This window comes from Macaca fascicularis, chromosome X (assembly GCF_037993035.2).
Source record: "Macaca fascicularis isolate 582-1 chromosome X, T2T-MFA8v1.1".
NCBI classification, from domain to species: domain Eukaryota; kingdom Metazoa; phylum Chordata; class Mammalia; order Primates; family Cercopithecidae; genus Macaca; species Macaca fascicularis.
In genome coordinates this window covers 29,898,905-29,912,385 of record NC_088395.1, presented here as the reverse complement: position 1 = coordinate 29,912,385, position 13,481 = coordinate 29,898,905, and the positions used below count along the sequence as shown (strand labels likewise).

Sequence of the window (13,481 nt, the reverse complement as noted above, 5' to 3'; positions counted from 1 at the left end):
AGATCAGGAACTTGATTTTGAACATATGGAGTTTGGAGTGTCTATTCCAGTAGAGATGGATAGACAGTTAGGTACGCAAGATTAGAGAAATGTCAGGGCAGAGTATATACATTAAGGAGGCACTGGCATATAGATAGGATGAGATCACCAGTGGAATGAGAGTAGGGAGAGTAGAGAAGATGACCAAGGATTAAGCCCTAGGGCATTGCAATATTAGGAGACTAAGGGGAAGAGGACTAACCAGTAAAAAGGAGTGAGAGGGAGTGACCAGAATGGTGAGAGGGAAACTAAGAGAATGTGATGTCCTGGGAGCCATGGCAAGATGAGTATCATGGAGAAATGGTGTGTACTTTGTCCAGTGCAGCTCTCAGGGCAAGTAAGATGAGGATGGCACATTAACTATTAAATTGAACACCATGGCGGTCACTGGAAATCACATATTATACACTACCTATTGTGTATTACATGATACATGTTATACATCATATATTCCATGGAGAAAATAAGGTGAAAGGGAATAAAAATAGGCTTTGTCTCGAATGAATAGAATAAACTTGAATTAGGTATTAAATGGGTAGACGACTACTCCTGTCAATCATGAGATCAGGTATCATTTTTAGTATCCTCGAGTATTTTTGAGAAATGTGTGTCTACCAAATTCCTGCAGTTAGATGAGTTGCTAATAATATTTCTGAAAAACAGAGGTGACAACTGAGGAAAGAAAGGGATGGTTATCAACCAAGCTCTCAACCCTGTGAGCCATCTTGTTTATTTAAATAAAGACAGAACAATCTCATCATAGTTGCAGAGTACAATGTGATTGAGTTCACAATGCAGTATTTACTTAGAAAATGTTAAGTTTCCTTAATTCAATCTCACATCAAAGAAAAGTCTTTGCACACAAGCCAGTTATTAAAACTCAATCATAAAACATGAAGCCTGATGCAGGTCATACCCTGTGTTGCTGCGTTATGGCAGAAAATGTATTCTAATTTTGAATTCATAAAAGCCTGGAATTTCCTTTTCCCATTGACAAATAGAGACTCAAGCTGCTTTGTTCCAATCTTAAATGTAACCTTAAGGGAACTTGTCGTAAAGTCACCTGGCACTGGAAATCTGTAAGATTCCTTCATGGATACATGGAAAATGAAAGGGGCAGATATGAATGCAATCTTAAATTACGCCAGGACAGAAAAAGATGCAGAGCAAGTTCACTACAATAATTTGTATGTTTTTTATAATGGCCTAATGTACTTCTCTCTCTGTGTTAAAAATGTAATAAAATTCTCTCTTGGATCTGGACTTCATATATCAAGTTTCTGCCTGCAGCTAATTTTTATGACTGAATTGCAGACCCCTGAAAGCAGCATTTAGGCTGAAAATGCTGACAGCTCCATAGCTGGAGTGGTGCTAATGATAACAACATGAACATAAGGCTGTGCTCGGTGGTCAATGAATTTCTCAATCCTAATAGGATGAACATTATCAAACACGGAATATAATCAGCTTCATTATATCAGGAAGTCAAGGAACAGGAATATAACGTTACGGGAACAGCACATTAGGCTTCTACCAGTTGCATATGTTTAGCAAAATCTAGGAAGGAAATTATAGTGAAAGGGTAACTACTTTGAAGAATGAATAAATGTGTGACCCTACATTACTGAAGATTTCATTAAATCACTTTTGTTTCATTTGTATAGCATCGTTCATATATTTAGTTAAGAAAGTACTGCAAACTATTTACTGATTATTACGTCCCTCTCACCAGATCACCAGATGCTACTGCAGAATTTCTCACAAACAAATCTTCAAACCATGGTAGTTTCCTTTAGGATATAGTAATTTTAGTTTCTGGAGAAATACAGTATAGCCTGTATGATTGTGACATATTCTTGAATAATGGTATAAGTTGAAATGTATGTCACAGAACTAATAACATTTAATTTACATTAATTAAAATTAATGTTTAGAACTGTGTTAAGCATTAACATAGACCAGAGGTTTGCAAACTAGGGTTGGTGGGCTAAATCAGTCTGCCTGCCTGTTTTTGTAAATAAAGTTTTATTGAAACACAGCCATGCCCATTTGTTTATGTATTGAATAGGTCTGCCTTTATACTATAAAGGCACAGTTGAGTAGTTGTGACAGACACTATATTACATGGTCTGTAAAACCTAAAACATTTGCTGTCTGGTCTGTTACAGAAAATGACTGTTGACATTTGATGTAGATTATTCTCTTCACAACCCTGGATGTCAGTACTAGTATTATTCCAGTTTATGGAAGATGAGGAATTGAAACTGAGAGCAATTAAATAATTTATCCAGGATTATAAGCTGGATAGTAGCCAACCCAAAATTTGAATCCAGGACTAGTCCCCGAACTTAAACTATTAGCTACTATATAAAATGCCTCCTGATACTATCTGAAGCTCATCATGTTAGTAGAAGTAATGTGAGTGTCATAGTGCAGAGAAAACCTGTGTTCAGAAAAATGGGATGACCCTGGATATACTTAGCAACACTTTATTTCTCAACTTCAAATAAAGGTGTGAATATAGGAAGGCTGTTTCTTGGTAAGAATTTTCAACTGCTTACAGAAAATAAATTGAGTTCACCTGTCATCAATCCTATATAATTGAAATAATCTACCATCAGTTCTACTACACACACACACATACACACATACATTTGATGTATTAGTAGAGCACATATAGCTTTTGCAAGGGTGTTCCTCTATAGAATCAATTGTCTCTTACAATGTAGTTTCCAAAGATTTCAGAGCTTGGATCATGAGGCTCCAATTACCTAAGCTGCCAATTAGTTTGTGGGAGAGTAAATATTTGAACTCAGCCCTCTTCCCACCCAGTCACTACTGTACATATAAGAAAAGAGTAAATTATTCAAATGTTAAATTCTGATCAATAAATATTATTAAGTCTCTGATAATATGAACCAGAGATTTCTGAGGTTAAAAATAACTTAAAATACCTTTAAGAGTGTAATTGAATTGTTTGTAACTCAAAGGATAAATACTTGAATGATAGATACCCCATTCTTCATGATGTGATTATTTCACATTGCATGCTGGTATCAAAACATCTCATGTACCCCTCAAATATATACACCTACCATGTAATCACAAAAATTAAAATTTTTAAAATTAAAGATAAAGAGAATGAGAATAGTAAAGGGTCAAGAGGGGGGTATGGGGATGAAATTTTAGCAAAAGGCAAAACAACTGCCAATAGTCATGTTGCAATGAAATCAGTTTCCTTATTTTCTTCTAAAAGCCCATCCCATGTCCTGACAGAGCAGAATTCCAGAATTTTCTTTTCTTAGCCCTCAGCTGATGACTCCAACATAAGGCGACCTCCTTTTGGCTCCACACATCCTCCACTTTTAAAATTTGATCAACTGAGTGGCCTGCTCTCTGACAGCTTGGTGGTCTCAGCCATATTTATGATCAATCAACCCTCACTTTTATTTTGCCTTAGACTGTGTGCTGTCATGAGTATTGAACAAGCAGAACTGAATGTTGGAAGTGCTTCAAGAAATACTCTAGGCCACAGGTACCTGACCTCATAGAGTATCACCATCTGGGAAAAGAAAGGAGCTCAGATGTGAGGAGGACCACAAGGGAGGGGGCAGGGGATTATTTTGAAGAAAAAAAGAATGGAAAGTGATCTTTCAAATAAAATTAAACTGGAACACACACAAATATCTATTTTTGAATGTTGGTTGACGAACCTCTCTCAGGTCTCCCATACATAATGACTCTGTGATCATGATTCATAATGAAACATTAGTCACATAATTTTCATAGTAGATTCAGGTATAAAATTAGTCTCTTAATAAAGGTAACTTCCAAGCAAAAAAATAATTATTGTGGTATATCTTTAAAAACTATTTCAACAAAAAAGACATGTGGTGCTCTTTTATTATTCTTTTTAACGCAGTTTAAAGAAAAAATCAGATACAGAATTTCCTATTAACAGGGAAGTTTGACAGAAAAAAATGTTGATTGAATACTTCAGTTCTTGCATAAAACTGCGAAGTCAACTGATTTTACCAAGAGAGGAAATTTTTTATTCCAGCTAAAGCTTAACTTTTGACATAAAATAGAAACACAAAATATTTGGATGTTGACATAAAATGAACATAATTCATTTACCTCTCAGTATCTACTTGAATACCTCGTTTTATTGTTTTTACTTTGACTTTGACTTGCACACTTCATGATCATTTTAAAGATTTCTCAATGAAAAAAGCAACAGCAACAAACTTGTGTTACGTTATGTGCAAAACACGGAAAGAAACTTACTCTGGAATAAAAGATAAGCATTAATTATATGGGTTATTTAATTTTCTTTTGCTGACATTGTAACATAAGCAAAGGCAACCACATTCTGAAATTAAAGTATAGAGCAAATTCCTTTTTCTCTTTCTTTTACATATACACCAATTAGCATATGGAGTATCATATCATGCCCTTGTTTTTAAGGCATAAGGGAATAAATACAGCAAAGGAAAAAATATTGATAGTATCTATCTTTCCATCTTCTCCATTATCAAAATTATAACTGAAATACCTGTGAGTGGATGGAGTTTTGAAAACTTCACTGCAGTAATAACTTAATTTTCTAAATGTATTATAGGCATACCAACCATCCCAGCTTTGCAATTGAATGGAATAAAGTGAGCTTTCTGAAGAGGTGAATTATAATACAAAATAAGAATGAGAACAGTGTATTAATCTCATATGCGAAGAGAGGCTCTTAGGCACGAAACTATTAATTTCATTTACTTTTTAACACTTATGGAACTTGTCATCTCTGTTTTCAAGCTTGGCAGAAGTAATATAACACTCACCATATACAAATACTGTTAATACTGCCAGAAAAAATACTGTATAAAAATAATCATTAATAATTTGAGTATTTTTAACCAAAAGCTACAAGAAAATGAGTGTTTTTTAAAAAGCACCTTTACCAATTCTAAACAAAAACAGACTTCACAATATTTTTAAAAGGGAAATAGCTTTTTTTTCCCCCAAAACAAAAGAAATAGATTCTTATTTTGAAGTCCCTCCACACAGATGATAACGTTTTGTTGAGTACCCTTCCAGGCTTATCTCTATGCTTATAGATTGATAAGGAACAATATGATAGTTTTGATATTTTTTAAATTTTACTTTAAAAATTTTCATATTGGGAAATTACATTTTTTTCTCTTGATATACAGTTGTATACATGTTCAAATACATGCAGATACACATGTATACATATATGTAACTACCACTCCAATCAGGTTACAGAACAGTTTCATCACCCCCAAAATCTTACTCCTATTATTCCTTTGAAGTGGCATTCTCTCCCTACTCCTAATCCTAGGCAACCACTGTTCTGTTCTGTATTACTATAGTTTTATCTTTTCCTGAGTGTCATATAAATGGAATTATACAGTATGAAACCTTTTCAGATCAGATTGTTTCACTCATCATAATGTCTTTGAGATCTATCCATGTTGTGTGCATATCAAGAGTCTGCTTTGGTATTTACTGCTGTGTACTATTCCATTGTATGTCTGTATCACAGTTGGTTTTTATCCATTCACCCAATGAACTCTATGTAGGCTGCTTTTTAAAGTTATCTGGCAATCATGAATAAGGCTGCTATAAACAGTCATGTGCAGGTTTTTGCGTGAGCATAGATTTTCATTTCCCTTTGGTAAATGCCCAGAAGTAAGGTTGCTGGGTCATATGGTAAGGGTATGGTTAACTATCCAAGAGATACAATATATTTTAATCATTAAACCAAACACTAAAAAATACCAAAAAGGACAAATAAAAGCCCTCTTATATAATTGATATACCTTCATGCCATTTCTTAGAAGTAAAATTATAGACAGTGACAGAAAAACAACACAATTGCCCTTCATTCAGAGAGAACAAGAGAAAAATATTTCCCTTTGTTATTTAGCAAATATGAAGAATTATATCTGTAGATAATACAAAACCTCAGATGATTACTTCATAGCTTTTCTCTTGACAACATCTGAATTCTCCTAAGTACTCACTAAGAATCAGAAAATCTAAAGAATAGACTTCAAAAAAGTATGTAAATATAAAAAATTGGCTCCATTTTTGTTCATGGCAATGTCTCAAATTCTGTTTTGCATCTACCACGAAAATGAAGTTACAAGAAAATTAACCATAATAATCTAAAATGTACATAAACACAAAGGGGGAGAATTGAAGGGTAACTAGTTCCCAATAAAGAAAGCAAAGGGCCAGGAAAATGGGAAGGAGAGTTCCCTGAATTGCATCTGGAAAGCAATAGAGTGTAGAAGATGCTAGAGAAATGACAGAGATGACCGTCCTAATATTCCAGTTAGTTTAAGCTTAAGGTTGTGCAGAGCTCTTTATAAGACAGGTCATCCCTGAGACCTCTTAACCCACACCTCCCATAAGCTAGCATCCAGTACCGTATCTTCCTTTTGTTATTACTTCCCAAGAAACAGGCCCGTGTCCACTATCAAACTTGACCAGTGATTACAATTCTGGCAGAGAAACTGTAATGAAACAGGTAAGAATTACTTATTTGTTTATTTTGTGAATATTTGCTAATAAACCTACAGTGTACCAGATATTTTTCTAAACACTGTGGGCACATTGATGATTAAAAATGGACAAAAATGTCTGTCTTCTTGGAGCTGATATTCTAATACAAGTCAAAGTGATTCAGCACTAGACACATGTTTTTTTCCATGATGATTTTGGTCTAAGCCTTAAACCAAAATTCTAAAGCATGGGAATGTTTTTGAAAATTTTTAAAACAGTTTTGATTCCTGTTTAAATCATTTTGAAAATCAGAGGTACCAGGGACTCACATTAGGCATTTATCACTGCAAGAACTCACCAATTAGCTAACATCTTACTCATTCTATTGGTTAATGGATCGTATTCCTGAGCTAAGAGTACATGTGTGTTTACATGCAACCGCCTACTTATTTAAATGTGCCTAATGTCTTCTTAGTGATTATATGGTGATTATGTTCTTTTTCTCGGTTAACATCACAATTTGTTAGTCACCCTTTTCGGTAGAATATTTTTGAAAATGTTGTGATTAAAAACATTATTGCTGTAGTTATTTGTATCTTGTATTTATATTTTGACCCTTCTACAGACTTGTTCATATCAATGCTAATTTGGCCATAATTTGTCATCTTTCCTAGAAATAAATAAGATGGGATGTTGATACCTCAGTGATGCTACTTACCAAGCAGCTCCATGCAATTAGTGGTATAGTCAGGGCTCATTTGATATCCTCAATTTTAAAAGGCAGGTATAAGAGTCATTCTCCACTCACTTTGCCCAAACTAAGAATGAAAGGCAGATGCAGGCAATACCTCCAGCCACTATGGAGTCTCAATCAAGCTAATGGAGATTTACAGGGGAGAATATATACATAGTTGTGCCTGTGGCATTAATTTGCAAGCCTGTTTTTTTTTTTAAAATTATTATTATACTTTAAGTTCTAGGGTACAGGTGCACAACGTGCGGGTTTGTTACATATGTATACATGTGCCATGTTGGTGTGCTGCACCCATTAACTCGTCATTTACATTAGGTATTTCTCCTAATGCTATCCCTCCCCCCCTCCCCCCTCCCTGCTCCCCACAATAGACCCCAGTGTGTGATGTTCCCCTTCCTGTGTCCAAGTGATCTCATTGTTCAATTCCCATCTATGAATGAGAACATGCAGTGTTTGGTTTTCTGTTCTTGCGATAGTTTGCTGAGAATGATGGTTTCCAGCTGCATGCATGTCCCTACAAAGGACATGAACTCATCCTTTTATATGGCTGCATACTATTCCATGGTGTATATGTGCCACATTTTCTTAATCCAGTCTGTCACTGATGGATATTTGGGTTGATTCCAAGTCTTTGCTATTGTGAACAGTGCCGCAATAAACATACGTGTGCATGTGTCTTTATAGCAGTATGACTTATAATCCTTTGGGTATATCCCCAGTAATGGGATGGCTGGGTCAAATGGTATTTCTAGTTCTAGATCCTTGAGGAATCGTCATACTGTTTTCCACAATGGTTGAACTAGTTTACAGTCCCACTAACAGTGTAAAAGTGTTCCTATTTCGCCACATCCTCTCCAGCACCTGTTGTTTCCTGACTTTTTAATGATTGCCATTCTAACTGGTGTGAGATGGTATCTCATTGTGGTTTTGATTTGCATTTCTCTGATTGCAGGCCTGTTTTGTTTCTGTGATATGACAACACCAACCAAATAAAACAAAACCCCTGCCTATGAAAAATGAAAGATTATAATACTATGGATAGTAGAGGTGTGAGAAACCCTCCAGCATCGTTTGAGAATAAAGCTGGTGCTCTGGTTGTTGAAATGATTAAAAGTCTCCCTCTGTGGTGATTCGGAAAGGCATCTGAGGCGTGTGGAGCAAGTTGCTTTGTGCTTTGCAATAGAGATGGGCGTGCAATTATTTACTGTGGTAATCTGTGGACTGGGATCTCTTTGAGTAATCCAACTATATTTATTTTTAACAAGAAGTATGAGGCTTTTTCTTCACAGCTTAAGTACATTGATATAAGCTTAATTTTTTCTGATTAGCTACCCATTAACTGTGCCAAATTTGTAGAGGCTTCCTCCTAGTCTGTAAAACACTAGAAAGCAGAGACGGGGCCTTGTGTATTTCTGGGTCACTCTACTACATCGCACTGTTCTTAGGGGGTACCAATAGATATTTGGGCTGATCTATTTTGTAGTTGTTACTGGCAGATTCTGGTTCACAAATCAGGAGTCAAAACTTGAGTACATTTCTCATGTGTTGTCATTCAATTTAGTTTCTCTGTGCTCCATTTATTTTATTAGTCTCTTATCCTATTTGCTCTGTTTTACTGCAGTTTTCCAGGCCTCTTCACTCTTTGCTATTTTCTCCTTCCTGAAAGCAAAAGTAAGGACTACAGGAGACTATAACCCTATTTCTCCTTCTCAGAGACTCTTCTCTTTACAGCTAACTCCTTAGGTGCAGTCTTCCTTTACATGACTGGATACTTGGAAACCTTTCAGGGGAGACCCATTCTGAGGTTGGCAAATACTACACTGTAGCTGTTGTTTGATAAGCATATTGGTGGTAATTTTCTGAACTGTATGGAAGACTACATTTTTTTGGCATACAAACTGTATCTCCACATGACCTACAGATGAAGCCGGATGACACGTCAGACTCTATCAACAGATCTCCTTCAAAGTTTAGAAGCTTCCCCCTTGGGTAGTAGTGATAGAAAATAAGAAAGGTAACTAATATGTGGGGGCCTACTATCTATCTACTATTTTGGTTGACACGTTCTATCAGTCATTTAATTCTCACAACATCACTAAGATACACATACTATCATTCACATTCTGACTATCAAGGTCATGTATTAACTTGCCCAAGTCACACAGTTGCACAGCCCAAGAGGGCAGAACCAAACGTGAACTGGGGTTGGTCAGCACCTGCTTTCCCTATTGTTCCTCTGTTCCTTGAGATATTAAAACTGCCAGATTATACTCATATTCATACTATCTGATCACCATGCTTTTGTTTCAATGGTTTTTCCATAATTACATCCAGTCCTTTTTCCTGGGATAATACATTTAGTAGAAATTAAACTGAAATTTATAGATTCTGAGTCAGGGGTGGACATATAGGATTTTTGTAGATAGCATGTTGTTGTGATTGCCTCTTGCATAACTCTAGACTGATGCAAACTGAATTTCTAATGGCTCTGAGGGTTCTCCAACCTTAGTGTGCATGAAAATCACTGGAGCAAACGCCTTTTTCTGGGTGCACAGAGACTCTGGTTTGTTAAATCTGTAGCGGGCTCAGGAAAGTACTTTGATAGCAAGCATTCCAAGGGAAGCTGATGAAGGAGGCCATCAGATCACTTGATGATAAGGACTGTCTAATGCTAGATAGCATGGATAAATATGACTGTATTTGCAATACTCAACCATGTCCAATGTACAGTGAGAAGCTGTGGTGTTTTAAAGTCTGCAAAACTCCCTCAATGTATGCTTTTACAGGGCAATTTGCTCATGTTTCTGAAACCACTAGTTTTTTGAATACTTTACCATTATGAAATAATGATTCTATTATAGATGGACTTCCAGAAATCTCTGAGGAGCCAATAAAAGGAAAACAAGAACTGACTCACATCACTGACAGGCAGTAGTGTCCAAGGCATTTACATCATATAAACAAGAATTTGATCAAAGACAAATTTTTAAAGAATTGGGAATTCTAAAACTGTGTGTATATATGTATGTATTAGAGAAGTGTATGTGTGGGGGTGGTAACTGTTGTATCCACTGCTCCAATTTACAAAAACAGAAAATCTTAAAATTGCATTCTTTGTAAGAGAAACAATGGAAAGGAATGCATTTTATCAAAACCGCCAGTTATATTTAAAATTGAACACCATAAGTCAAAGATATGTGCTAAGATGAAATTTTTTGGTGGAAATTTGTATCCAGAAGATACACACAGCACCTACCTCAGGATCTCTTTTACTGCTGATGCTGCAGGAAGCATCTTTGCAAAATAGTTTTGTCGAACTGTATCAATCACCTACTGTGAATGAAGTCATGGACTCTACTGTTTAGTAAAAGCTAGAGATAAAATATGTGAGCATTGGTTTTTGATCCGAATCTGTAAATGTAGGACACGGGATCATTCCTTATATATAAGCGCCTTTATTTTATAATTTCTGTTGACACTGTGACTTCCCAAATATCTGAACTCAAGAATCCCAGGAATGGTAATATAATTTGATGTGTACCTGATAATGAAATAAATAAAGCATGAACTTGCAGGAGAAAATCTGGAAGTTCCACATCATCACTTTGGGTAGCTGAAGAGAAGAGAATGGGAGGGGCAACATCTTAGAGTTACTCCATTATTGCCCAGTAAAGAAGATGACTATATACATGTTTAAAATATAGAATAATTTTCTTATTTAGAAGAATAGCTTTAAGCTGCCTTAGAGCACTTTTTTCCATAAAACCCCAAATATTTATGAAACACTTCAGTGCCCTGTTGAAAATGTTAGGGAGAACAAAGGTATATAGATGGCCTGTGTGGGCGTGGGGTTCCACAGGGTTAAAGTTTGGAATGGGGAATAGTCATCTAGGCAGTAGAATAGAAAGGAATAACCAAGGTTTTATTAGCCAAGGGGGAATTCCAAAAATCCACCAAAATGAAGAAATCCAAAGGGAAATATGAGGGCCAAGAACCCGAGACATGAGAGATGCTAGAAAACACATTGAATTGCAAGCAAATTACTGGGAAGAGGAAAATAATGGTTCAGAACAATAGCATTTTAAAACTGGAATTTGTGTTTTGCTTTTATGAGATGTCTGGATCATGGTACACAGGAAGACTACCCTAAAATCAAGAGTAGATTGAACAGGCACTAACAGATAACCTCGTAATATTTATCTCTACTACCTATATCTATATTGATTTGTGAAAAGAAGACCTGTGGTCATACGAGAGGCAAAGAATGGATCCATTGTTGGCATTGCTGTTCTCATTAATGCTAACTTGACAAAATACCCAGGCACATGCACACACACAGACTCTAGAAACATCACCACTTGTCTTAGTCCATTTAGGCTGTTATAACAAAAAATACCACAAACTCGGTGGCTTATAAACAACAAAAATTTCTCTCTCTTAGTTCTGGAGGCTAGGAAGTCCAAGATTAATGTGACATCAGATTCACTGTCTGGCGTGAGCTCTCTGCTTCATGGATAGCACTTTTTGCTATGTCATCACAGGGCGGAAGGGGTCTAACAAACTCCCTTGGGCCTCTTTTACACAGGCATCAATCCCATTCATGAGGGCAGAGCCTAATCACCTCCTAGAGGTCTCACTTTTTAATATTATTGCATTAGGGATTAGCTTTCAACATATGAATTGGGGGGGCACAAACATCCACAGCACCATTGGATCCCACCAATGGTAGATTTTTGGGCACATCACCTGAAGACCAAGTTGAAACACACCAGTGAAAAGGCAGTAAATTTCTACTGGCAACCACATATGCTGAAGAATCACCTGATGTTTACATGTTACATTTTTTTATTTGCTACATAAGAGAGACAGCCTATTTAAAGGGTACTCTCTGGTGCGTTATGTCAGTCCATGACATGTAGTGGGAGACCTACTAGGTTTTATTCAAATGGTTGAGCTCATTTTGCCTTCTTGGTTGCACAGCCTGTCACTGCTCATATCTCCTCCACTGACATCACATCAACAAAGGGAACCACTTGTGATTGTGTGGGTTGTGACCAAAGGGCTTTGTTGTTATCTGTTTTAATTAGTAAGAAAAAGAAAGGAAGCAGAAGCAAGTAGAGACGCTGCTCATGTTCCATATTATTACTTTTCCATTCTTTTTCTCACCTTTTATTTTAAACTTTTTCTTATATCAGTCAATATGTGATAGAACTAGAATTCTGATTTTGATATCAACATACAGCAGAGATGAGCATTTTGTAATGAAGAGCCTGAATCTACTCTGATCTAATTTGAGTGTATGAAATAATTATGTTCTGTGTAGGCAAATGGGAGAAAGCAGCTCATTGAGGCAAAAAGAAGAGATTGTTAGCTGAATCTGACAATTAGGCACAAAGACTAATTATAGTGAAAGACAATTTACAGGTAAGACATTCTAAGTGCTAGCTAACAACAGATAACCCAGCACTTGTTGGAAACTCCCTTGGGCCTCTTTTATATATGCATCAATCCCATTCATGAAGGTAGAGTTTCATCACCTCCTAAATGTCTTACCTCTTAATATTATTGCATTAGGAATTAGCTTTCAACATATGAATTTTGGGGGGACACAAACATCCACACAGCAGACTTACTGACTAATTGTCTGATTTAGCTAAAAATCTCTCCTTTTGGCCTCAATGAGCTGCTTTCTCAGGATTGACTCCCATGTGCCTACACAGGCAGTATATTTATAGGCTTAGTGCTGAAAAGCTACCTGACATGATATTCCTTCTGAAGAATATTCTGCTCTGATGAAGTTTAGGATATACCAAATTGATGTCATGGATAATCAGGTCAAGTGGATAACCTGTTAATCTGCAAGAGGACTAGAAGACACCACCAGTACTAATTATCTGATAGACCCAACGGATAGAAGGTTTGGTGCATGGTATGTATTCTTCTTCTTGTAGATGGTTCTTCAAATGGGAAGAAATTTGCAAGGAGGGAAAAATGTAAAATTTTATAACTTAGAAAAAGGTCTAGATTTGGCCGGGCACAGTGGCTCATACCTGTAATCCCAGCACTTTGGGAGGCCAAGGCGGGTGGATCACAAGGTCAGGAGTTCAAGTCAGCCTGGCCAACATGGTGAAACCATGTCTCTACTAAAAATACAAAAATTAGC

The 13,481-nt window shown here is 36.3% G+C and overlaps 1 protein-coding gene and 1 long non-coding RNA gene across 2 annotated transcripts in view; one reads left to right on the top strand and one right to left on the bottom strand.

Annotated features, from left to right (window-relative positions):
* The window catches only part of IL1RAPL1 (interleukin 1 receptor accessory protein like 1), a 1,418,294-nt gene that overhangs the window by 86,530 nt on the left and 1,318,283 nt on the right, over nt 1–13,481 (bottom strand). The window lies entirely within an intron of this gene.
* The window catches only part of LOC135969197 (uncharacterized), a 65,854-nt gene that overhangs the window by 19,130 nt on the left and 33,243 nt on the right, over nt 1–13,481 (top strand). The window contains exon 2 of the long non-coding RNA XR_010584317.1: nt 13,122–13,247. This is a non-coding gene — a long non-coding RNA (uncharacterized lncRNA). The remainder of the gene's footprint in view (nt 1–13,121; nt 13,248–13,481) is intronic.